At 42.1% G+C, this 27,945-nt stretch overlaps 1 pseudogene; it reads left to right on the top strand.

Moving 5' to 3' along the window:
- The window catches only part of LOC147700718 (uncharacterized), a 64,700-nt pseudogene extending 38,030 nt beyond the window's left edge, over positions 1 to 26,670 (top strand).
- Positions 26,671 to 27,945: the final 1,275 nt, after the last annotated feature.

Genomic DNA, 27,945 nt, shown 5'->3' with positions numbered 1-27,945 from the left:
CTACTGTTTCTCAAGGAGTTGAACAAAACACCATGTGTAACGTCCAAAACTGGGGAGAGCAGGGTGGTAGTCCAATGAACTCCCCTAGACTGCCCATTACAAGAACAGTATGCAGGGATGGATCTGCTCCAGGGAGTTTTATATCTTGGAATATTGCAGGACTGGGGAGTAAGCTGATGTCGCAATCATGGATTGATTTTACTAATGGGTTTGAACTATGCCTTCTACAGGAAACATGGGCTTGTGATCCTATTTTTCTCCCAGGTTATTTACATTTTTCGATTCCAGCAAGTAGAGGTGTCAGGGGTAGACCTATGGGAGGCCTCACAGTCTGGATTAGGCAGAACTTTGATACCACTGTGAAAATGTGGGATCTGGGTTGTAGAGATATTTTAATGTTGCAAATTTCATCAGCAAAGTGGGGCTCCAATACTGGGAGTTCCCCCACTTTAGAGGCCTTATCTAATTCTCTGCAAACCAAGTCCCTTGGAAATCGAATAATAGTGGCTGGGGACCTAAATAGGACCTTCGAACCCTTAGATAGTACTGAAGATCCATTGGGGCAGGAGGAGGACAATCTATGGGGAGTCCCTTATCTGAATCTAGCTCCTGTTAAACGCTGGACAAAGGATATACTTCTCCTAAATACTATGTGCTTGGAACATGGGATGAGAGCCCTCAATGGAAGAATAAAGGGAGACAAGGAGGGTGTGTGTACATATGATAATGGTCACAACAGAAGTAGGATAGACTACGTTATATGTAGTCTTAACCTCTGGCAGGGGGTTTGTGACATGGAAATTAAGGGCAGGATAGAAAGTGATCACAACCCCCTTTGTATGACCCATACCTGGTGGAAGTTACCACAGCCCAATCTCCAAGCAAGTGATGGGTTGCTCCCAGACATGGCAAATGATATGCGCAGACTTAAATGGCCATGTGTGTTGGCGAATGCAGCATCTATGGACTCTATTGCTTCCGAGGTGGATAACACAATTGTCTCCATGGAACTAGCAAGCTCTACAGTCCCAGGATCTAGGACAATTACTGATATTCATAACAATCTCTTCTCCCTTTTAAAACCCCATTTTGTGAGAGCATGTAAGGGAAATCGTACAGTACCCACCAAACCAGCTAGGTGGTTCAATCGAGAGTGTAGGGCAGCCAGATTAACCTTGGGAAATGCTATTAGAAATGGGGACAGGGCAGCAATTATAGCAGCAAGGAAGCAATACAATACAAGCATTTCCATGGCAAAGAAAACGTGGGATGAGAAGTATTGGGATGAACTAAAAGAGGCCTCTACAGCCAAGGATTCCAGGCTTTTCTGGAAGATAGTGAAGTGGGGCAGAGGCGGTACCCCAAACAAACCAGATAATAATGTTGCAGAGTCCGCTTGGGTGAACTATTTCAGGCCCCAATATGCAGAGACAAAGGACATAGTGGGAGGGGATGCAATTGTAGCTGTATTTCCCAAAGACAATTTGTTTTCCGCCAAAGAAGTTGAACTTGCAATAAGTTCCACACAAGGGGGTAGGGCCCCCGGTTTAGATGGGATACCCTCGGATGTTTTTAAAAATGACAAAAATAGGTGGGTTAGGTATGTGTTTTTATTGGGGAATGCCATCGCAAAAGGTGCGCTAGTCCCAGACCAATGGAAGGGAGCTATTATTATACCGATCCATAAAAAAGGAGACCGATCCCTCCCGGCTAAATATAGGCCAATAAGTTTGATTACCACTATCCAAAAAGTAATTGGGAAGATGGTGGTAAACAAACTTATGGAATGGGTGGACGAAAATGACTCCCTTTCCCCCTTCCAGGCAGGCTTCCGGAGGGCCACTAGCACCATTGATCAGGTGTTTCGTTTTACTATGCTGCGGTGGGGGACGGTACTTCTTGGCAAGGGCAGCCTGTATGTCGCTTTTGTCGACATGCGGGCTGCCTTTGATTTAGTTCCAAGAAGTAAGCTCTGGACAGTTTTAAATAGGATAGGCATTCCAGCGGAATTGCTCACTCTAATCATGAGGTTGCACGAGAGCAATTTTGCTAAAGTCCAGTGGGGGTTGAATGGCCAAACCTCCATCGACTTTTCAGTGAAAAGAGGGGTTCGCCAAGGCTGTGCCAAGGCACCCTTGCTTTTTACATTATATATTAATGGGATAGTTGGCAGGATGCTAGCGCCGGGACACCCCCCCGGGTGTAGCTGCGCGCTCTACAAACTACATAAATAAATAAAATAAATAAAATAGTGTGGATGCACCTTCGTTAGCGGGCATCAGGGTTCCAATCCTGATGTTCGCCGACGATACATTAATAATGTCTAAGACCCCGGCTCGGCTACAGAGTGCCTTGAATATTTTTGATGAGTTCTGTCTGGAGCATGGCCTTGAAGTAAACATAGGCAAGACTAAGTTGATGGCTTTTTCCCGAGGATGTAAACCTCGCCCTAGGATACACATGAATAACATCGGGCTGGAGGTAGTAAGGGAGTTTACCTACCTGGGGGTACAAATAGCAGATAACCACGGCTGGTCCCACCACATAGAAAAAGCTGTTTTGAAACATCAGCAAATTTCGGGGGCACTACGGGTGGAGCACAAAAGATCAAAAACAAAGCCCATAAAACCTGTCCTTGCTGTATATGATGCAAGGGCAATAGGGTCGGCCCCATATGGGGCCGAGCTGTGGGGTTTTGATAAGTTTACTTCCCTACAGATAGCAGAGAACAGGTTCCTTAGGGGAATTACGGGACTCCCCCAGAGCACCCCACTAATCCCTCTTAGTCTTGACCTGGGGAGAAGATCTGTCAGCGATCGAGCTAGATTGCGTCCTATTTTATATTGGGGGCGACTTTGGTCCACTCCCGAGATTAAGCACTACGCAGATGGGTTTCTGGCAATAATTAAAATGGACACCTTCCATAAAATACCATGGTTGAAAAACTTAAGGGTAATGTTAGGTGAACTGGGTCTTTCCAACCTCTATGATAATCCCGCGGGGGAAGTTTTCCCAAGCAAAAACACACTCAAAACTCTATACTGGGAGTGGATAGATGGTAGGCTTTGGAGGGGGGTAAAATCTGATTCGATGGGTGGTTGTTTCTTGGAAAGCAAAATGTGTCCCGTATTAGAACAGTATTGGGACAGGAAGTTGTTTTTCCAGCTAAGATCTGGCTCCCTCCCCCTGAGACATTTAACAGGCAGGTGGAAGAGTCTGAATACCCTGTGCTGCCCAGCATGTGGAGCAATTAATGAAAGTGTGGGTCACTTCCTATTTGCTTGTAACGCCAATGCCACCCCAAGAAGGGTATGGTTAGCCCCAGTTTGTAAGAACCTTGGGACATCCAGTGCTGTTGAGGCTCAGAGAATTATCTGTACCACTACGGAGGAGCCTATTGTCATGGGAATAGCTAAGTATTTGAGGTGGGCCTGGTCCATTAGGCGGAGAGCTCTCTCTTCAAATGTGTTTTGATTATTGTTTTAAATCTGTGCTAATTTTTATATTGATCAAACTGGCACAACTGTTTTATAAATATGCATCTGACTAAATGTTTTATTATCAATTGTGAAGTTTTAAAATATATGTTGTGCTTTTATGAGTATGCAACTCGAATAAAGCTTTCCTACCTACCTAAATTATGAAAAAGAATCAGAAGAATAAATTTATATTTAATAATCAAAAATTGTTCGAGACATTATTCATTTTTATATGTAATTCATCAAGTAGTTCCAAAATGTTTATAACATAAAGTGAGACTTATAGTATACTGTGCAACTTTTTTTGTGTTACATAGTAAGTTTTCTCATAGTTACTTCCTTTTTCCCACTATATTATCTCCAATGTGTATTTAACAACTCTTTATCATCTCCTGCCTCCATGTTGTTTCTGCTTTCCTGACAGACTATGGTATAAATTCAATATACCACAATAACTTCTGTAACACCATGCAAGATATCTACAAAGGAGACAGTGTATATTAAATTTTAGACTCTGCATTAGTACCTACATGTTGGTACTTAATAAAAAAAAAACAACAAAAAGAACAATTAATAAACATACAATTTTTGAAAAGTCTGTCATTCTTTTTTCCCCATAGTACGCTCCCTGGTACGCTCCCCGCTGCGCATACCGGGCGCTCCCCCCGCGCAAAATGAAAAAAAAAGAAGTTTTGCCCCGCGGGCCCCTTTTATAGCCCCCACATCAAACCTAGGGGTTCAGGGGGGTCTACCCTGCCCCCTTATGGTCATTTCCCCCTTTGTTTTGGCCACCTCTTGTGTCTCGATCCTACCGAGACACAAGATGGTGGCCGCTCCGGACTTTTTGGAATGTTGACAGACACCCAAGAGCCAATCAGCTTTCCGCGCGCGAACTCGCATAGCGCGCCGGTGCGCGCCCCGTTGCGTGTACCGGGGCGCGCTTATAGATATATATATTTTTTGGAACCTAAATTACTCAAAATCCACTGGAGCACATATCTTGAGACATAGCAAAGGCACATCGGGCTACCAGTCCCTACAATTTTGCCAAGTTTCGTGAAAATCTACTCAGCCGTTCGGGCTAAAAGTGAGTTTGACCGCCCTATGGAAATTAACATGGGGAAAACATGTTTTGGGACCCCCCTTTTATCTCAGACCCCACTTGACGAATCCCCCCCAATTTGAGGAAATTTTCAGGCAGATTCGTCAACCGGCTCCAAAGTTATTCCAAATAGAATTTTGAGATTTTGCATTGAAAAAAATCCTAACTATAACTACCTACTGGCGACCGCCAGTAGGTAATATATATATATATATATATATATATATATATATATATATATATATTACCTACTGGCGGTCGCCAGTAGGTAGTTATAGTTATGACCTAGTTTCCATAGGAAATCAGCAACATTCTATTTGGAATAACTTTGGCGCCGGTTGACGAATCTTCGCGAAATTCTCAAAGAAGATTGGGCGCTCCGCTCCTTCCCTGAAAGTTTCAGGGTGATTCGTGAAGTGGGGGCCGAAAACGTGTTTTCCCCATACAATTTTCCATAGGGACCTTTAGACACGGCTGCAGTCCGAACTACTGAACGGAATTACACCAAATTTGGCAAAAAGGTAGAGTTTGGTTCGCAGATTACGCTTTTTGTTAAATGTTGTAAATCCATTCAGTAGTTCCTGAGAAAATCAAAAGTAAAATCATAGATAAATCTATAGACCAAGTACCGTACGCGTACCATCTGAGGACCATCTGAGGACTATACGTGTACCATTACGAGCACAAGCTGCAAGCTTGGCTGTCAACACTCCAAACAAGGAAGTGTTGGCAGCCATCTTGTGCCTCGGTAGACCTGAGTCAAAAGAAATCACTAAAACTAAGGGGCAAAATGCAAAAAGGGGGCAGGGTAGAAACACCCTGACCCCCTAGGCCTGCTCAGGGGGTCCCACAAGGACTCCCAAGGCCCAAAAGGGGTGTGCATACGGTACATGTACCCTGCCGATAAATTAAAAATAGCATTTTTTTTTACCCCGGGAGCAATATCCCAGAGGCAAGGGACTCTTTGTAAAGGGGGCCCAGAGGGGCCCCCTAGTCCCGGGGACTGCCACCCCCTGAGGCCCCCTCAGCCCCGGGGACCGCCACCCCCAGGGCTTATTTTTATAGGGTGGGGAGGCTCTGAGGCCCCCCAGCCCCGGGGAATGCCACCCTCTGGGGCTTTCTACAAATGCTGGAGGGGCCCCTCCTGGAGCCTTATAGATGCCCGGGGGACCGCCACCCCCAGGGCCGGCTCCTTCAGTGTCCCGGGGTGCCCACCCCGGGACACTGTAGTTTGCTATGGTAGGGCGGAAGCCCCGCGGCTCCCACCCTACCATAGCAAGCTGCTTTAGTTTTTGGAAGAGAGAGCCGGAAACCTGCTCTCTCTTCCAAAAACCAAAGACAATTGCTTTTCTACATGGGGAGCAGCATGTTAGCTGCTCCCCATGTTAAAAAGCGATGCCGGCTCCCGCAGGAGGCTGGGAGCCGGCATGGACCGGGGTGGTTCGGGGACTGCCCCACGGTCCCCAATGGAGTTGGGCATCCCCGGGGGATGGGGTCCCCAGGGCTACAAATGGCCCGGGAGGGGGGCCACACGGCCCCCCCTACAAAAAATAAATGGCCAACCTCGGGGAATGGGGTTCCCAGGGCCAAAAGTGGCCACAGGCTTAAGACCTGGCTATTTGCCAAAGCCTACCCTTAGCTCTGGATTTGCCTTTTTTTGATTCCCTTTTTGGTTAGGCGCCTTGATGCCTTCGGGCTTAGTAGCACGTTTATAAATTGCATTTTCATTTCATTTCATTTCGAGCGGTGCAAGGCAGCTCCCTGCCTAACAAAAAAATATTTTTTTTAAAAGGCCCATGCCCTAGGGGATAGGGTCCGCGGGGCAGACTATGACCTTGGGAGGGGGGAACCACGGCCCCATCCTGATTTAAAAAAAATAATAATAATATTGGGGGCAGGCCCTGGGGATGGGGTCCCTAGGGCAAAAAAAAAAAGAAAAAGAAGGGGGGCTACACAGCCCCACTCTTAAAAGTACATTCACAAAAAAACGGATGGGGAGGAGGCCACACCCCCTCATTGCACCTCTCTGAAAACACACCCCCTGGTGCGTTTGCAGAGGGGGAACTAATTCCCCTTGAATACTGGGGTTTACTGGGGGACAGCAAGCCCACCAGGAACCTCCAGTATGTGCCACGGGGCTGCGTTGCAGAGAGGTGTAAAAAGGGACGTGGCCTCGTTACACCTCTCTGCAACGCAGCCCCCTGGCATATATTGGAGGTTCCTGTTGACCAGTTGGCCCCCAGGTACCCCCAGTATTCAAGGGGAATTAGTTCCCCTAATGCAAACAAGCCAGGGGGCTGCGAGCAGAGAGGTATAAAAAGGGGCGTAGCCTCATTACACCTCTATGCAACGCAGCCCCCTGGCGTGTTTGCAGGGGGGAACTAATTCCCCTTGCATTCTGGGGGTCCCTGGGGCCAACTAGCCCAACAGGAACCTCCAGTATGCGCTAGGAGGCTGTGTTGCAGAGAGGTGTAAAAAGGAGCATGGCCTCATTACACCTCTCTCCAACGCAGCCCCCTAGCATATACTGGAGGCTAGTTGGCCCCCAGGGACCCCCAGTATGCCAGGGGACTTAATCCCTCAACTTAGAACGCGCTACGGGGAGCATTTGCACAGTGGTGAAGGTAGGGGGCGGGCTTGAGGTGATAGGTGTGCAAACATGCCCTGTGGCTCATTTTAAGTTGGGGAATTAATTCCTCTTCAATCCAGAGGTCCCCTAGGGGCCAAACGTGCCACAGGGCGTTTTTGCACACATGTCACATCAGGCCCCGCCCCCTTCCTTCACTATTGAGCAAAATATTCCTCTAAAATCAGCCGAACTACGATTTCTGATTCACTCGCCTATTATCACAGGAGACCTCAGTGCTGCATCTTTGAGCCCAGTACGGACCCTGAAAAGTAAATCTAAGCGTACTTACCAGTAACTTGTATTTCCTTCCATAGGAATCTATTGTGTGGTTTTCACCAGAAAAGTTTCTAAGTGTCTATTTTTTAAACGTACAAATATTCCTCTAAAATCAGCCGAACTACGAATTCCAATTTACTCAACTGTTATCACGAGAGACCTCAGCGCTGCATCTTTTAGCCCAGCACTGACCCTGAAAAGTAATTCTAAGCGTACTTACCAGTAACTTGTATTAACTTCCATAGGAATCCATTCTCTGGTTTTCACCAGAAAAGTTTCTAATTGTCTATTTTCACAAACTAAAAATATTGCTAAAAAATTGCCTGTATGACTTAAACGCATTCTTTCAACTGTTTACAGGAGATGCTGCAGTGCTGGATCCAGGATCCACCACTGAGTAAGAAAAGGTGACGATAACAATACTTACTTGGTAAGTGAATTTTCTTCCATAGGGTAACATTGACTGGTTTCACTTGGAAATTATTCTAAGCGTGGAGTTTTGGAACTTTAAAATATTTCTATAAAATCAGCAGAACTATGAATTCCGATGTACTCACCTGTTATCAGGAGAGACCTCAGTGCTGCATCGTTGAGCCCAGTACTAATCATGAGAAAGTAATTCTAACCATACTTACCAGTAACTTGAATTTCCTTCCATAGGCTAACATTGACTGGTTTCACTTGGAAATTCTTCTAAGTGTGGAGTTTTGGAACTTTAAAATATTCCTATAAAATGAGTCGAACTGCGAATTCCGATTTACTCACCTGTTATCAGGAGAGACCTCAGTGCTGCATCTTTCAGCCCACTGCTGATCCTGAAAAGTAATTCTAACTCTACTTACAGTAACTTGAATTTCCTTCCGTAGGCTAACATTGACTGGTTTCACTTGGAAGTTCTCTAAGTGTGGAGTTTTTGAACTTTTAAAAAATCCCAATAAAATCAGCCGAACTACGAATTCCTATTTACTCACCTGTTATCAGGAGAGACCTCAGTTCTGCATCTTTCAGCCCACTACTGATCCTGAAAAGCAATTCTAACTGTACTTACAGTAACTTGAATTTTCTTCTATAGACTAACATTGACTGGTTTCACTTGGAAATTCTTCTAAGTGTGGAGTTTTGGAACTTTAAAATATTCCTATAAAATCAGCCGAACTGCGAATTCCGATTTACTCACCTGTTATCAGGAGAGACCTCAGTGCTGCATCTTTCAGCCCACTACTGATTCTGACAAGTAATTCTAACCTTACTTACCAGTAACTTGAATTTCCTTCCATAGGATATCATTGCCTGCTAGTTAACATATTTATAAATTAAAAAAATAAAAAAAATAAAAAAATATTACAATTTCAATACTTTTAAAAACATGTTTTATTCAATTTGTATTAAAAATATGTTATGTAACTTAAAAAATAAAATATCTAAAAATAAATAGTTTATTACAATGTAGTAAATCAGTTTAAAAAATCACAATTAATACATTTGAAAATTATGATTTAGAAAACCTTCAAAATTCATTGAAAAAAACATAGGTTTCAGCCACGTTATAGTTAGGAATTAGCATTTAAAAAACCTTAGAAATTTACTGAAAAAACCATAGGTTTCAGCCACGTTATAGTTAGGAATTAGCATTTAACAAACCTTAGAAATTCACTGAAAAAAACATAGGTTTCACACGTTATAGTTAGCTGGACATTTCACTCATACAAAACCTTTGAAATTTCCTCAGCTAACAATAACTCGTGCGCCCGCAATCCACTGCTGATGACATCACATATTACATCACTCATGACATGGTCATTGAAATCACTGATGACATCTCAAATGACATCACTGATTACATCACTGAGTGAATGCACATCAGCTTTAATGGCTGCAGACGCGTTACAGCTTTATGCCTTCTTTAGTGTGGTAAAGTAAATGTCAGATACACACAGTGCAAAATTCATTTAAATAGTCCAGCTTTGAAATTGGGTGATCTCTGGCCAATCGCGGGCATCAGTCGCTTCTGGCATGATGATGACGCGGCAGCATCCTCATTCCATTGCAAATCAATAATAGACCTCAATGTCCAAATAACTTTCATATTTGATGTTTTCCATTGGATGCCAGCTCTCATTGTTCACACCAGTCTTCATGATGGTAAGTTCCTGTGTGTATCGTACCCCTCATCTGCATCTGGGTTGAATACAATCTCTCCATGGGCATCAGTCAGATGGCCGGCATGCCTGGATTTGGATAATCTGTGACCTCCATAGGCCAATGTCAGCGGTGGTTCAGGCAGGCCAAAATGAATACGTTTATAATCTTCCCGCCAATGTCTCAAAAATCCTGATGGGTGCATCCATAAGGCGGGAATTGGACCCATCAGTTACACAACTACTTCAAAAAACGGTTGGAGCACGCACGAGGTAAAATAATCAGCTTTAATGGCGGCAGACGCGTTACAGCTTTATGCCTTCTTTAGTGCGGTAAAGCAAATGTCAGATACACACATGCTAAATACATTTAAATAGTCCAGCTTTGTAATTGGTTGACCGAAGGCCAATGGGATGGTAGCATTCACTTCCGGAATTATGATAACGCACCGACAACCTCATTCCATTGCAAATCAATAATAGACCTCAATGTTCAAATAACTTTCATATTTGACGTTTCCATTGGATGCTAGCTCTCATTGTTCACACCAGTCCTCATGATGGTAAGTTTCTGTGTGTATCGTACCCCTCATCTGCTGCTGGGTTGAATACAATCTCTCTGTGGGCATCAGTAAGGTGGCTGGCATCCCAGGATTTGGATAATCCATGACCTCCAACGGGGTTTGTCAGCAGCGGTTCGAAAAGGGTACAATTAATACATTTATGAACTTCCCACCAAGGCTGCGAACTCGTGATGGGTGCATCCTAAGGCGGGGGTAGGACCCGCCAGTTACACAACTACTTAAAAAAAATGGTTGGAGCACTCACGGGGTAAAATAATTAGCTTTAATAACCGCAGATGCATTTCAGCTTTATGCCTTCTTTAGTGCGGTAAAGCAAATGTCAGATTCACACTGTGCTAAATTCATTTAAATAGTCCAGCTTTGTAATTAGTTGATCTCTGGCCAATCGGAGGGTAGCAGTCACTTCTGGCATGATGATGACTCGCCCGCATACTCATTCCATTGCAAATCAATAATAGACCTCAATGTTCAAATACCTTTCAGATTTGATGTTTCCATTGGATGTTGGCTCTCATTGTTCACACCAGTCCTCATGATAGTAAGATCCTGTGTGTATCTTACCCCTCCTCTGCCACTGGGTTGTATACAATCCCTCCATGGGCATCAGTCAGATGGCCGCCATCCCTGGATTTGTCAGCAGCGGGTCCGGCAGACCAAAATGAATACGTTCATGAACTTCCCTCCAATGCAGCCAAACTTGTGATGGGTGCATCCGTAAGGCGGGGGTAGGACCTGCCAGTTGCACATCTACTTCAAAAAATGGTTGGAGCACTCACGGGGTAAAATAATCCACTTTAATGACCGCAGAAACATTTCAGCTTTATGCCTTCTTCAGTGCGGTAAAGCAAATGTCAGATACACACGGTGCTAAATTCATTTAAATAGTCCAGCTTTGTAATTCGTTGATCTCTGTCCCATCGGAGGGTAGTAGTCATATATACATATTCTAGAGTATATTTACCAGTACAGTTTTATTAGTGTACTTTTCAAAGTCATATTTTTTTTAAAGTGAGTTTCCACCTCCAACCTTTTTTTCCTGTTTCCGCGACAGACAAAGGTGCAAAAACTTCGGTAGTTGCGGATAGCAAGCGTTTTTCAACAACCTATTTGTAGTGGCACTGCAAACAAGTTCAGTATATATGTTAACTATTATAATATTTCAAGTTCTGCTTTTCTTTCCATTTTTAAAAAAAACAACTTTGAACTTGGATTTTCCATTTCCGCTTCACTTTTAGTAACCAAAACTTTTTCGGTCACTGTGAATATCACGTGACAGGGATGCAAGAAATATCACTGGCTAATATAGTTTTCAGCAAAATCAGTAGGAAGTACACACGCACTGCTCCTTCTTTAATCTTCTTTCATAGAACTTCATTCTGAGCAGGTGGATTCATTTACAGTGGAAACATTTTGCTGTTTTTTTCAGAAGTGGCAGCACAGCAAGGAGATGGGGGTCAGTAGCAACAACAGCTCAACCAGGATGTGGAGGAGGGGGACAGTGAAGATCTAGAAGAACAGGAACCTCCACAAAAGAGAGCTAGTGTGGCTTGAGATTTTCTTTACAATCCTATCAGGTGAATCAAAACAACTGCCAAATGTGTGCAATGCAATGCACTATTTGTGGGACGACCCTCACTAGAGGTACCAACAAGGAATATTCAGGCAGGACAACGTCCATGTCACACCATCTAAAAACCTAGCATTAAAAAACTCTCCAAGGGGTGACCAGGTAGAGGGAAGCTGAAGGGTCATGTACTTCAGTGGCAGCATCAATTCCTGGTCGAAAACTCCCTTCCAAGGTGCTGATTACTGCAACATGTATGGCTCCAGAGATGGCAAAAATGGCCACCTACTACATGAACTGTAGTGTTGTCATAAGTGCTGGTGTGCAGTCTCTTACAGCTATTTACAATTCAGCAAAACAGCATACATGCTAATTTGTTCCATATTTTATACGTTTTGCACATTTTTCAATGCATGTTTTTTAAATTCCTGCTCTCCCAGTCGCCATTTTTATTATTAAAAACAATAAAATGTAAAACTTTGCGAAACATTTAAAAAACAAACAAGAAAAAGGTTGCTATTTGAACTGTCTTTTACAGTTAAAAAATATCTAACATATGTATATATGTTGGATTGAGTGTATGACTGGTGTATAGATGATTGAGTGACTGTACAATTGGTGCATGGAAATTACAATGAGTGCAGCAGTGGTATCTTAGTAAACATATGAGTGCATAAGTAATTGGGTTATTGCATGTGTGCATGGGTAGTGTGTGGCTATATGGATGAGTGCATATGTAAAGCCTGAGTGAATGGAAGAGTTAAACGGTTGTGAATGGATGAGTGCATCGATAATGCCTGGGCGAATGAAAGATTGCATGGATAGTGCATTCGTGAATGGATGAGTGCCTGGGTACCACCTGAGTGAATGGATGAGAGCAGTCATAGTACCTGAGTGAACAGATGAGTGCAAGGGTAGTACCGGAGGGATTGGATGCATACAAAGGTTGTGCCTAGGTAAATGCGTGAGTGAATAGATGAGAACAAGTGTAGTGCCTGTGTCATTAGACACGTGGTTGGATAGTGCCTATGTGAAGGGATGAATGCATGCAATGTGACTGAGTGAATGGATGAGTGGAAGGGTAGTACTTGGGTGATTGGATCTGTGCATGCCTTAGTGCCTGGCTGATTGGATGAGTGTATGAGTGGTGTGTTGATACAAGGCTGAGTGTATGGATGATGCTTGGGTAAATGAATCACTATACAGGTAGTGCTTGGGTGAATGGATGAGTGCATGTGTAGTACCTGAGTAAACAGATCAGTGCAAGAGTAGTTCCTGAGTGAATGGATGTGTCCATGGGTAGTTGTTGGATGAATAGATGAGTGCATGGATAGTGCCTGCGGGAATAGATGAGTACATGGGTACTGACTGAATGATTCGATATGTGCTTGGTTAGTGAATTGGTGACTGCATGACTGCATGAGTGAATGGATGAGTGCAAGTGTATTGCCTGGATCATTAGACAAGTGTTTGGATAGTGCCTAAGAGAATTAGTGAATCCTTATGTAGCCCAGAGGAGATGGCACCCCCACATTTCACATACTTAGCCCCGTGGAGGAGGGGTTCTCCGGGGAGGCTTTTTTTGTAAATATAACCCCTGGGAGGAGGGGGTCTCCGGGGCTGTGGGGTTGCTACATGACCCCTCTCACTGAAAAGCATAACCCTGGGGAGGTGGCCGTCCCTGGGGCCATATCTCTTTTTATTATTGTCCCCGGGACCTGGCCCACACAGGGGCCTGAAGGAAATGAAGTGCAGGAGCCCACAATTCATTTTCTTCTTATTTTTCTGCTGGATTTGCAGATCAACAGCAAATCCTGCTGAACATGTACGAATAAAAATTATTTTTGGTCCCTGGAGGTCCTTGTGGGACCCCCTGAACAGCCCTAGGGTGTTTCTACCCTGCCGCATTTTCTTATTTTTTCAGGTTTTTAAACTTTTTTTCTTGTGACTCGGTTCAACTGAGTCACAAAATGGCTGCTAACACTTCCTGGTTTGAAGTGGTGGGAGCCAATCAGATCACAGGCTCAAGATTGGGAGGGTTTGCAGATCCTCTGTGGCCACAGTCGTATATCTGAGAAATGTTTACTAAACGGATTTACACAATTTAACAAAAAAAATGCCTTATGAACCAAGAGCTACCTTTTTGCCAAATTTGGTGTAATTCTGTTACACAGTTCTGGCTGTAGACTTTCTTCTTTTGTGACCCCCCTTTTTCACGGCCCCACTTGACGAATCACCCTGAAACTTTCAACACATGAGCTGAACTGACTGATGTATTAGTTTGAAACATTTTGCGAAGATTCATGAAACTCCTCCAAAGATATTGGCAAATGAAAAAACGCTCTTCCTATTGAAACTAGGTCCTATCTAAACTACCTATTGGTATAGTTGTTTTTTTTATTTATATTATTTTTTTGGGGGGGGGGATTCTCAACAATAAATAGCCATGTATTATTTTTAAAATATTGAAAGCTCAATATGTTGCCCAAACACTGTGGGGGGAAAGCACAACTAGAACTATTTTTATAACCATCGGAGTATTTATTATCTGAAACACTTTACTTATTTACCACTGGCATGTAAAATTAGACAGTGTGTAATAGATGAAGAATAATGGGCTCTAGTTAAATGTACATTGCCATAGCCAGGTCGGGTGGCCACCACTTCTGCGCACAGCAGGAGTTTATTTTAATCAGTTGTTTTTTTATTAACTGGGTGGCGCCGGGCAAAGAATCCAAACATTTTGATGGTCAATGCCCATTGACCAGCCGGTTCAGGTGGCTTAGTTGACTAATGTGTCCACTGCAGGGCCTGTGTTTGACCTAGGGCTAGACTGGAGGACATCTGCTGAGCGGATTCACTGGCGGTGGTTATTCGAGAGCCAGGCCAGAGGCATGGCCTGGATGCCAAACCCATCATGCACAGCCATGCACAGTGAGGCTTGACTGCCTACTGGTCTTGACCCTGCAAGAATTGATTACTACACTCAGGACGTCGATGCAGCACAGCAAAAACTAAACAAAACATCACTGACAAAAACATTATTGAAGAACAGCAATTGCCTATTAAATAAGAACTTATCTTGAAAAACGCAGCTAAAGTTATGATAATGCAAGCAATCAAAACTCGCCATGAAATTGACTAATTACAGTTAACTCTGCAAACTATAACTGATGTGTCTTGAGAGTTAGGGTGAGAGCGGTGGCCAATCTTCACTACTGACGTCAGTAGGAGGGGTTGTACATGCAGGATGTAAGTCATGCTCAGTCCCATCTCTGATGTCATCGCCCAATGAGCTAGGCCGAAGGCGGAGAGCAGCGGTGGTTGCAGGTTTAGGAGCTTGATTTAGTATATACAAAAAAACACAGCAGAAAACTTTCTGAAAAAATTGTAACGGGTGAGTTATGGTTTATGATATGCCATAAAAAAATTAAATACCAGATTTAAAGAAAAGTTTTGATTGTGATATAAAACGGAACACCGCTGAAGTGGTCAAATTACCACACAAACATGATTTGCACCTTTAATTCCATAAATCACCAACAAATGGCTGCCCATGTCTTTACAATTTTAAGAACTTACCAACAGAACATCAGGGAGGAACAATATAACACCAAGAAAAGAAATAGTTACATATTCAGTATAAATGTCAATGTTAAGGTAAAATGAAAAGTCATCCTTCTTTTCATCATGGTCACTGGGAATGGTATCTGTGACGTCACGTGAGAGGTCATGCGAAGTCCTTTTGGATGAGAGCGCGGATCCTAGCAGCAGGATTCGTTTTTTTTGTTAAGTTCAGAAGAAAAGTTTATTGAGCAAAAAAGCAGGTATCAAGGGGTAATAAACGAAAAAAGGAAGGGTAACAGAAGAATGGGAAAAAGAAACTAAAGCAATCATAAAAATAGAGCATTGGTATCAATACATAAGTAAATTATGAGTAAAAAAAGCAGAACATGGGTAACATATTGATTATACATATGAGCAAGATAAATTACAAACAGTGAAGGAAACCGGGATGCACACCATTTTATTCTATTTTTGCAAACTAATCCATGCCTCTATGATAAATGCGTGCAACGTTGGTGAAGTGCCTTGCCCTGATGGCACTTATATTTGTGACAATGTAAAAAGGTGAGGCGAGTTTATGCCCCAAACCAACTGCACTGCTGTAAATGCCTGCTTGGACAATTCATTCCACTGTTCATCCATCAATTAATCCATATTTACAAGCTAATCCAAAACATTTTTTCACTCATGTTTTTCCTTTATTTGTTCAACGCTCTACATGCGGGATTCACGACTCTTTTTTTCAGGTTTCTCATGCGCAAACTGTGCCCATCCAGGCCTCTTGTTTAAACATGAAAGATGCCAAGGTTCGTTTCCAAGCAGTGTTTTTATTGATATCCCAATGCATTTCGGGCGGGATACACCCTTCGTCAGGGGACACTGTAAAGTCACAATACAACTATTACTGTTTGTGCATAGCTAAATGTTGCTATTTCATTCATGAAGTACATTAATGCATTTAAAAAAATCCTATGCATGTCGGAATTATTTTCTATATTGTGCTTTTAAACGTGTATTAACGCAGACACAGTTATATCATTACTTATGGGTTCACTTTCCACATAAAAACGCTTTACATTCTGTTAAACAAATTCCTTACATGGCAATAAATATTGCCTGCAAATAATCTTGCCTTCTAATGCCATTACTGATAACGGGCAGTTTACCAACCATCTATGCTGTACCTGCAGTCCAATCTCCTTATCCCTCTATGTACCCCTTCACTCTACTGTCATTCACCTTCTAACAATGCCGCCCCTAGATACCTCCTCTCTCCCATTATCAACCCAAAACCACTCGTGGATTTACAGTATTTTTCACAGCGTGCATCTCGCACTTTCCTTCTATTGCCGTTATCCACTTCCTTCTGCTAAAAAAGTCCGTTCAAACAACCTCATTTAAATGCCCCATTCTCCTTACAAATCAAACTTAAATCCTCTGCTAACTGCCGTACCTGCTACAGAAGCTGTGAGCTTGCTGCGTTCTCCCGTTTAGCAAATAGAATCTGACCGCATTTTTTTCTTATCACATTTAAATCATGCTCATGTGACCTGCTACACTCTGATTGGTATTCCAAACATAATTGACCCACCTCGTGGTAACTGAACCCTCCTTACTCTGTTAACGGCCTCAACTACCCACAATGCATTATATCTGTACCCATCTAGTTTCATGCAAGTCGTGAAGAAATGTCCATAGTCTTTCAATCAATGTTATTCAGTGCAGTGTCAATTCATTCCAAGGGTCGTGTTTGTCACTGCTGTTGTCCCTTCTTTTTCTTTTTAAAAAGCGCTGCTCGTTATCCGAACTAGATCTTTTCTCCGTTCATGTAGATATCTAACTTCAATTACTTCCACTTTTAACATTCTTTGCTTTGCGGGTGCTACCCCTTGGTAGGGCAAAATATTGTGGCAAACAGTGAAGGAAACCGGGATGCACACCATTTTATTCTATTTTTGCAAACTAATCCATGCCTCTATGACGCTCCCTTTCCTCAGTAAAAAGCAGAAGTCCTGCAAATCTGTCCCTGTGCCTGATACCAAAAGACAAAGGTACACCCCTAACAGGTCACATGGTAAACTATTCCGGGAACACCCTCCTTGAGTAACTTTCCACAGACTCCAATTAATTCAAAGTCTTCTCTGACAACTTTAGTACCTTTGGTTTCACCAGGCACAGAAGGTGTCCTCCCTTTTCTCTGTTCAAGTTCTTTAAAGTGTAGCAAAAAGAATCCGTGGATGATGGATCAAAAGAACATAGCCGAGGACATACGGGTCGTTCACCAATTGGGTGGAAACCAACCTCTGTTAGCCGAAAAGAAACATTGATTTTCTTGAGTCCCCTCACTCACCCAGGGTTGCCTCAAGTTCTTCAAAGCCATTCCTCTCCTCTCATATATCTTATTAAATCTAATATAACAAGGTTGAATTCCTGCAGTGGGGGCGTAAGGAAACTTTCTAGATGCACATACATTTTAATTCACTACCAGCTTAAAGGCAAACAAGAAGAAACAAAACAAGAGAAACAAAAGTTAGGCCTACAATTGGCTAACCTAAGAACGTTCTTTAATGTGCACCTGTTACACAGGCTTCTATATGAATCATTTATAAACAGCATTTTTTATCATCATTTATAAACAACAATGTTGCTCATCTCTGACTGGATGGCTCACAGCCAGCTCAAGTTGAACCCGTCTAAGACGGAACTTGTTCTGGTGGGTGGCCCTACCAATCCTTGGGATGACAATTACTGGCCATCTTCTCTTGGCACTCCCCCTTGCCCGGTCAGCTCTGTGAAAAGCCTTGGAGTGGTCATCTCTGAGGACCTATCTATGAAATCCCAGATCTCGGCTGTTACATCATCCTGCTTTTTTCAACTGCGTAGGATCCGTAAGATCTGCCGATTTCTTACCAGAGAGGCACTCATACTAGTCATACTGGCTTTGGTCATCTCCAGGATTGACTTTGCTAACATCTTGTATGTGGGGATACCTGCCTATCAGCTTCAAAAACTCCAGCTAATTCAGAACCAGGCCGCCCGCTTGGTGTTCCATCAACCTAAACACCAGCATGTCTCTCCCCTTTTAAGGAGCCTCCATTGGCTCCCAGTAGCCAAACGGTGCTCCTTCAAACTCGGATGCACCATATTCAAATCTCTCCATAACCGCGCCCCTGAATTCATCTCCTCCAAGCTAAAGAGATACCTCCCCACCCGTAATCTCAGATCTTCTGCTGATAATCTTCTCTGCATCCCATCTAACCGCCGCAAAAAACACAGCGGAATGCGTCTTTCTTCTTTAGGCCCTTCCTTCTGGAATTCCCTCCCTTCCTCTTTTCGCCACTGCCCCTCTTATGAGTCATTCAGGAAAACCTTAAAAACATTCCTCTTTAAAGCAGGCTCAGAATAATAACCTTTGCCCTGGCTCGTTATGTCTGTTATGAGCGCCAAGAAACCGTCTCGGTGTACGTGCGCGGTATACATTTTTTAACATAACATAACATTAACAGTGAATACATTTATTTTACCTAATATTCATAATGCACATGCATGATTACATGATTTCTCTAAACACTTGCAAAATCCTTATCAGTCCTGTAAATAGCGTCACAAGTTAATTCTACTAATTTTAATATGAAGATATAAAATTTGTTCTAATAACACAAGTTACAGCAAAACAATAAAATATATGGAGTGCAGTTTGTACATGAATATAATGCACACATTTAAGAGTGCTGAGCGCTCTATCAACAAGAATAACCACCTGAATCTTTAATTTCCAGGTTCTTTAAGGCAAGGATTCCTTGACATTGGGTAGTTTATCAGAGACATTTTTTGAGCAGGTGGTACATACCTTATGAAGAGCTGCTGCAGTTCTGGTGTATTTTACCTGAGAAAGAGTCTGTCGGGCTTCTGGTTTGTGAGGGAATGGGTCAGGCTGACACCTTTGCCTGCCATCAGCCCCCGTCCTTCCCTACCTGGGGTTCTACTGTGTGTGTATCCACACCAGATTAAATAGGGTTTGGTGTTTCCAGAACTGGACATGGGTCCGGAAAAACCTGACCACTTGCAGCTGCACTGACCCTTATTCCAGCTCAGATACCACTCTGGCCAGTTTGTTATCAGACACTTTACTCTATACTACCCAGCAAAAACCTATGAGGAAAAGTGTCCTGCCAGCTAGTGCAGCTTTCTTTCTTTATAGCAGAGAAAATCTGTACTCTTTGACATTATACTACTAACATCTCTGATGTGCACCACTTGCTATCCTGGGCTTTTTTGTTTTTGCAGTTTTACATAGCCCAAAATTGACTGGAAGGTATTGGAGTGCTTTTACATGAGCACCAGTGGTGATACAAAATAAAACATTGATTTTGGCAGGGTAGGCACAGGGAGATTAAGTGATTGCCCAGAATCACAGAAAGTTTAGACTCAACCCTGATTCCCCAGTCACGCCTTAAAGGACTTGACACTGATCTGCATACATGGTTTTGTCACCAAACAAATTTAGTAGCATTGGTCAAAGCAGTGCTATCATTTGGGCTGCAAGAGATGCTTCCGGTGGGTACTGAGTACAGGAAGGTACATATACAGTAGGAATGTATGGCCTAACCACTACTGCCTAAACCACGACTTCCTCATTAACGAACTGTGGGGCATATTACCAAGCATTAGCGATAATTATCGCTATTGCTTGGTTAGAGCCAACAATTTACCGCAGCGCTGCGGCGATTATTACCGCAAATAAACCTTGGTATTACCAAGGTTTAACGCAAATGCGGTAAAAATCGCCGCAAAGCATGAATATCGCTGAAAAGTCAGCGATATTCATGCATTAGCGAGCTAATGCTCTTAGCCATGTTATCCACCTCCCATTGGATAACATGGCTAAGAACTGCTCAGGGCAGGTGTTAGCTTTTGGAGATATTCCCGCTTAGCGCGAATATCTCCAAAAGTTGGTAATAGGAGATAGCGATGTTAGCGACTGTTTTCAGTCGCTAACATCTTGGCACGCCCACTTTGCATCTCATTAGTGATAAATATCACTGACATGCAAAGTGGGGCCCAAGATGGTCGCTATCTCCTACTAGCTGTCGCTAACTGGTGTTAGCGGCAGCTAGGTAATAGGGAGATAATTTTATCTCCGCTTTCTTGGCTTTTAAAGCCAAAAAAGCGGAGATAAACCCCCTTGATAATATGCCCCTGTATTTAACCACTACTTTTTAAACAACTACTTCCTAAACAACGAAAATCATTAGCTTTAAATGCACATTCCCAAATGATACCAGTTTGTTACTTAAAATAAATACGTTACGAGCTGTTACTTATTCTGCATAAACAAAAAGCAGAGTGAAGCACAATGAAACCATTATTTTTAAAGCTGTGATGTGCGCAATTAAGCATTTTTGAGATTCAAAAGTCATACTTCAAAATACAGGAAAAGAGTTTGAAAGAGTGTTAATTCACACTGTGCCACTAAATTTCTAGTCCTCCTTCTATTTTAATACAGCTAACTGCAATGTACACTAAAATGCCGGAATAACGAATTAGAAAGGTAAAAGTAAAAGCATTTTGTTAAAACGTCAATACATTAATTCATAATAAAATATATATTTTTTTAAAGCATTGTAATACATATTTTCAATGATAATACATGTATAGAACATTCAAGCACATTTAAAAAAAACGGGCATCCACCATTTTGCAGTCATCTCAACTGTGAAAGCAAGAGAGTACGGACGCATCGAGGAGAGAAAGGCTTCACCAAAGAGAAAAGCAACGCAACAGTGCCATCTACTGGCACAAACAGGTAATTAAATTACAAACACATTAACTAACAAAGTGAAATGAGTAGGAAATGAAATAATTATTTCGAGAAATTACATTTTTAAATATGTTGAATAAAGACAAAGTAAGCCAACATTTGTAGTCAAGACAGAATTAATAAGCGACATCAACAAATAAAGAAATGTTTTGAACATTAATCTTTTCACGGTGTTTAAACGTGTATAGAATTAAAGAATGTAAATATTAAAGAGCAATGATCTGCCCACATCCTCTAAATATCCTGCTCTCTTTTCCTTAAAAAACGAATATTTAATAAAATGTCAAATTTTAAATAATTCAAACAAAATTTACATTTATTTATTCCTTTAAAATTACAGATACACTACTTAGCACCAAAATAATAATTTGAGACGTTGAGGAATGCAGAGACAACCGTAAACAACAAGTATGTTAACATTAATTAATATTATGTTTTTCAATTTAAATCAAATTTAAAAATCAGCGGCCTCATTTATGAAAACAGACGCATCGCTGCGTGAAAGCAGCGATGCGTCACTTCTCAGTGCGCACTCCTTACAAAATTCCTGATGCGTCATATATAATGTATGACGCATCATGTCGCACGTTACAGATACGTCAGTTTTTCTGACATATCTGTAAGCGCAAAAGTGATGCATTGCTGGAGTGTGTCACAAAAGTGACACACTCCAGCAATCCATCCATTCACATGGGGCTTGCCTGCGTCAGTCTTACGCCTGCTGTGAGACAGGCGCAAGATTTTGACGCAACAGCGTCTTAAAAGTGACGCAGTGAAATCTCATATATTTCACTGCGTCACTTCTACGACCCTTCCTTGCATCAATACGCCCCCCTTGCATACATTACACCTGGCGCAGGTATAATGTGACGCAGGGGTTTACAAAGTGACGCATTACCTAGATGCGCAACTTTGTAAATATGGTGCAACAAAGTGTATTTTTTTACTCCTCTGGTGCGTCACAAAACGTGACGCACCGGCGGCGTAAAAGTGACGCACAGCCTCATAAATGAGGCCCATACTCTTTAATTATTTTATAAAAATAAAACAACATGTAAACATTTTAAAAATGGGAGAAAAATGAAAGGTAGATGAATGAGAATCAAAATAATTTTGATTTATTTAAAATTGCAGACGAATTTCTGAATTAAACTACAGGAAAGGACAAGGAAAGTGCAGACCCTCAAAGAAAGAGATTCCAAAAATAATTGAATAGAAAAAAGGCATGGTAAGTTTTTTGAAGATTGTTAAAATGTATCCTTACAAACAAACAAACAAGAAAGCAATGTACGGAGAGTTTAGACAGTGACAATAAAAATGAAAAAGAAAATCACTTTTAATGTCAAAAGAGATTTTAAAATTTATTTTTAAATTTCAGAATACAAATCCTTAAAAAATCCTGCATTTCCTTGGATTAAACTAAAGAGCAGTGGACTATAAGGATCTACGAAAAGAACAGAGTGAAATACAAAGGAAAATACAGGAAAATACCTACATAATTAGATAGTCTTTTTTTAAAAACACCAAGGGCATCATTAGGATGGTGGGCGCGTCCGCCATCCACGTGGTAAAAGGGACCTCCCGCCATAAGGGGGAATTAGGATGTGCCCATCACAGTGGGGGGCAAATCCTGCATGTTAAGCATTTTGGCGGGCGGTGCTCTCAGCACCGCCTGCCACAATGCTTAAAAAGCACTTTTGCATTTGCATGTTCAAAGCGACAGGCACCGTGCGGTTCCTGCCGCTTTGATTATGTAAATGCAGGGGAGGTACCACAGGTACCCCCCATGTGCACCCCCGTACTCTCCTTCACTCTGAGAGAAGGCCAGAGTGAAGACCGCAATGCCGCCACGGAAAGGTATTGAGAAATGCCTATCATAATATGGCTGCCGGTGTCTGATAGACACCGCCACCATATTATTCCTCTAGCGCCCCGGCCGCAAGGCGACTAATATGGCGGGGAGAAATCAAGAGTGGATGTCGGGCGGATTGTCCGCGCCAGGCTGGCGGTGGCCACCGTCAGCCGTGCGGGGGCAATCCGCCCAACATCATAATGGACCCCTAATTTTTAGTAGAGGGACCCCCAATTTTCACTTAACAACACATTTTTAATTCCCTTAAAACAAACATTGTGAAAAGCATGTAGAAAAATAAAAACATGCATTTAAAAAAAATGCCCCCAAAAAATGTGTGAAAAACCGGTTGATAAAGATTCTTTTAATTACAAAAGCAAGGAGAGAGTACCAAAAAATGCCAAGTGTATAACAAGGACAATGAAACAACATAAAACAAGCCTATGAAAAAAAGGAGATAGTATGAGTACACCAAAACGTATATACCCTTAAAAAAAGCAACATAGAGAGTGTGAACCAAATCATAATGCAACTTATCCAGGGAGTCAACACAGAACAGCTCTGAATACAATCACTTATTGTACAATGTCTATTCTATTTTCAGAAATGTAATCTTCACAAAAACCAACGTTGAGTTGATTCAAACAACCAAGCAGGGGACTAAAGGAATTTACAAGAACACAGAGAGATTTACAAGGTAAGTAGACATTATTTAAACTCAAACATGCTTTAAGTTACAAAACCATTACCACGTTTTTTTACAAATTTTAAAAAAGAGTGAGTACAAATGAAAAAAGAGCATAACAGTGAATCTGAAACAACAAAATTAAAGCTTTTTAAAAAATTGAAAAAAATAAATAAAAAGAAAAAAATAAGGGGCCCATTAGTGGTCCGCCCGTGATCCGACCCCACCAGCCATCCACTTCCCCAGCTGCCAAGGGAGGGACCAAGGCAGGCGTAAAGACCGTCCGCCGCTTTTTTCTTCCGTTCATGAAGTTGACTGGGTGTAAAAGGGTTTAATATGGTGGCGGTATCTAATATACACTTCCAGCCATATTACTATGGGTGCGGAAAGATGCAGGAATTGACTGTGGGGGCCCGTTGCAGGCTGTCAGGTACTCTGGGAGGTGCACATGGGTCCCTATGATACCCCCACGAAGTTCCGTGCACAACATGGCTTGCACCACGCAATGCCTGCCTTGTTGTGAATGGAAGTACGCACCATGCCTTCCAGACATTGTGGCTGGCGGTGCTGAGTGCACCACAGTGGCGGCCACATCCTAATTGCCCCCAAAGGATCCCTGCCCTTAAGGCCCGATACCTGATAACCCCCTAAGACTTAACAACCATGATTTTTTTAAATAGATAGAGACTAAAGACCAAAGCAAAACAAGCAAATCAACCAGAAAGTCAACACAGATCACATGTTATAAAAATATTAAAACTTTTTGTACCATTTCTATTCTATTCACAGAAATCTATTCCAAAATTTCAAATCTACATCTCATTGATTACTACAACAACGCAGTATCCTTCAAGAAACTACAAAATATCAAACATATATACAAAGTAAGTATAACTATAAGTTAGAAATGAGTCTTAAAAACCGTGCAAGTGACTATCATGGCTTTTCCTTTAGAATGTTTTTTGATTTAAGCATGCTTTTCAAACGCTTACCTTCCCCAAATTTGTATTACTTTTTAAATATAGTGAATTTGGGGGGAGGGGTGGGGGTTAATCCACCCGCCCCCATCTTCCCATAATATCATGGTAATAGCTTGTGTATTTGTGGGGGGAGACCCCCTACACCACCCATCTGCCAATGTTTACATTATAATTAAATGCGTATTTGTGGGGGTAAACCCCCCACACCCCAGTCTTCAAATGTTAACCTTATAAATAAATGAGCATTTGTGGGGGGAGACCCCCCACAACCCCATCTACCTATAATAACATTGTAAAGGCATGCTTCTTTATTGGTGAAGACCACCCTTACCCTCCATCTACCCATTAATACGTTTAAATAGAATGCGTATTTGTGGGAGAGACCCCCCACACCCTCCATCTACCCATAATAACGATGTAAAAGAATGTGTCTTTTTGGGGAAGACCACCCACACCCCGCTTCTTTCCATCATTTCCTAGAATAATCATACATATCTTCTCTGAAATATCTTTTAAAGACCTATGTTCATTAAGCAGCATGCGTAGAAATGATAGCTGATATAATTTTTTTTTTTTTTTACATTCAAATAGATTTATCAACAATGTCAAGCAGCAACCGTGCATCGTATGTAAAATCTCGGACAGGGAATAACCTTCTTAAGTATGGTGGGTACCTCTATTGTAAAGATAAAAGTGTTGAACCCAGATGTCATTGGACGTGTGTGCAATACTTCTCTTCCCATTGCACAGGCAGAGCGGTTACTCTGGAAGACACCATGGTTAGGACAACAGAGCATAACCACTCTGCCTCTGCAATGGAAATAGAAGTAAGAGAAAATGTCCAACAGATCAAACTTCTCGCACACACCTCCAATGAAAATTGTGGAACAATACTGAGGGAAGTGGCTCATAACATACCGTTGCATGTTGCAGGTAGCATGCCCTCCATCCCCAACCTTAGGCGGATGGTTCAAAGAGAAAAAGTGTCAAGTAATCCACACCCAATAACACCCCGTAATTTTGAAGATATTAACATCCCTAGTAATTTATTGATGACTTTCTCTAATGAATCCTTTCTTTTATATGATAATAGAGACTTACTAAAAAGAACATTTTAACTCTTGTGAACAGTCAAATTTGGATGATGGATGGGACTTTCAAATCAACACCCCATCCATTTTCTCAAATTTACACTGTTCATGCTAACATAAATAACACCACAGTCCCTCTAGTCTATGCTTTGCTGCCTGACAAACATTCTTCTACGTACACTGATTTTTTGTCAGTATTAAAAAACAGAACCATGAATAAAAGTCCTGCAAAAATAATAATAGATTTTGAATTGGCGATCATTATTACAATCACAAAATTATACCCTGAAACACAAATTCAAGGATGTTTCTTTCACTTTTCGCAGGCTTATTGGCGCAAAATACAGAAATCATCCTTGGTTGAGGAATATTTGTCAAGCAGCAAGTTACAATTTGAGTTAAAGAAACTAACAGCATTGTGTTTTGTACCACCTGAGAGTGTAGATGAGTACTACACTGCAATTGCTGAATCAGATTTTTATACCCAAAATGAAGACAAATTGGCACCAATTTTAAATTATTTTGAGGATACCTGGATTGGCCGTCTAAGCAGGTCGGGTCGCAGGAGGAAACCCAAGTATCCTATTGAATGGTGGAACTGCTATTCAACCTGCTTGGAAGGTGGTGCCAAAACAAACAATGCAATTGAGGGTTGGCATAATTCTTTTAATAAAACAGTAGGTAGACATCATCCTAATATATATCATTTTCTAGAAATTTTGAAAAAGGAACAAAGTTTCCAGGAAATGAGACTAGCGCAATCACTTTCAGGTAGTCTGAATCCACGGATTTCCAAAAGAAGCAGAGAAATGTCTGAGAGACTATTGGCTAAAATACAACTATTTTCGTTGATGGTGGCTTCAGACTACCTTGAAAGTATTGCTTACGTTTTACATTACTGAAAATTAAAAATATTAACAACATTATGGTATTACTTGACTTTTTTTCTTCAGTCAACAATTCGATTGGAATTTTATAAAAATATTTTTCACAAAAAAAAAGGAAAGTTGGGGTTCCTACATTTTGCTGACTTCTTTTTTTCAACGCAATGGGACTGCGTAATAATCCATGAGTCACCATTGGCTATCAACACCAATCTTTGCCCAAAACCATTTTTCCATAATATCCAAAGAATATGGCAGAATATCCTGTTTTTACTTTTCAAATTCACAAATCCAGGACAATATTTCCAATAGGCAATTTGGTTTGCCTTGATGCATTGCATAAATGCAAACTCCTTTTATCCAAGAAATAAAAAAATACGCAATATTCTTTGTTAATTTCCAACATCCAAAAGAGAATGCTTTTTGAAGACTAAGGGCCCCATTAGGATGGCGGGCCGCCCTCCATCCTATCGGACATCGGGACCGCCCGCCCTAAGGGCGGGGGTCCCGCACGCAGCATTAGGATGTGCCCGCCACTGTGGCGGGCACATCCTGTATTTTTAGTATTGTTGCGGGCGGAGCTCTGTGCTCCGCCCACCACAATACTAAAAATGCTGTGCAGCATTTACATAATCAAAGCGGCAGGCACCACGCGGTGCCTACCGCTTTGATTATGTAAATGCAGGGGGGTACCACAGGTACCCCCCGTGTGCCACCCCCCTTTGGCCTTCACTCTGGGGGCCCACAGGGGGCCCCCAGAGTGAACACCGCATGCCTTTCCGTGGCGGCAATGCCATAAAATGCCCATTGTAATGATGCGGGCGGTGTCTGACAGACACCGCCTGCATGTTACTCGTTTTCCGCCCCGGCCGCAAGGCGACCGGGGCGGAAAAGTGGTGGGCGGTGTTTTGCTCCACCGTGACCCCCCCGCCATTCTAATATGGCGGGGGGAATACAGGGAAGGATGGCGGGTGGATTTCCCCCGCCAGGCTGACGGTGGCTACCGCCAGCCTGGCGGGGGCAATCCGCCAACCATCCTAATGGGGCCCTAAGACTTTGAAAATAAGGCAACTCGCCAAAATCCAAGACAATAAACATTGCTGGTTCTCAACAAGGTAACTTCAAAAAAATTCCACAAACCATCTTGTTTCAATCAATCATTTTTTTAAGACTAATGCCAAAAATCCAGGTATTAAGGCCAATTTACACACTAGCACGTGAAAACCTGTTTTTTTAAAAAATGCTCCTGAATTAGACTTCGAATGAAAATGTAATTCTTAAAGTAAAACAAAA

Source organism: Lissotriton vulgaris, chromosome 7 (assembly GCF_964263255.1).
Source record: "Lissotriton vulgaris chromosome 7, aLisVul1.2, whole genome shotgun sequence".
Lineage (NCBI taxonomy): Eukaryota > Metazoa > Chordata > Amphibia > Caudata > Salamandridae > Lissotriton > Lissotriton vulgaris.
Note: the sequence above shows the minus strand (reverse complement) of the source record. Positions and strands in the feature narration are given on the sequence as shown.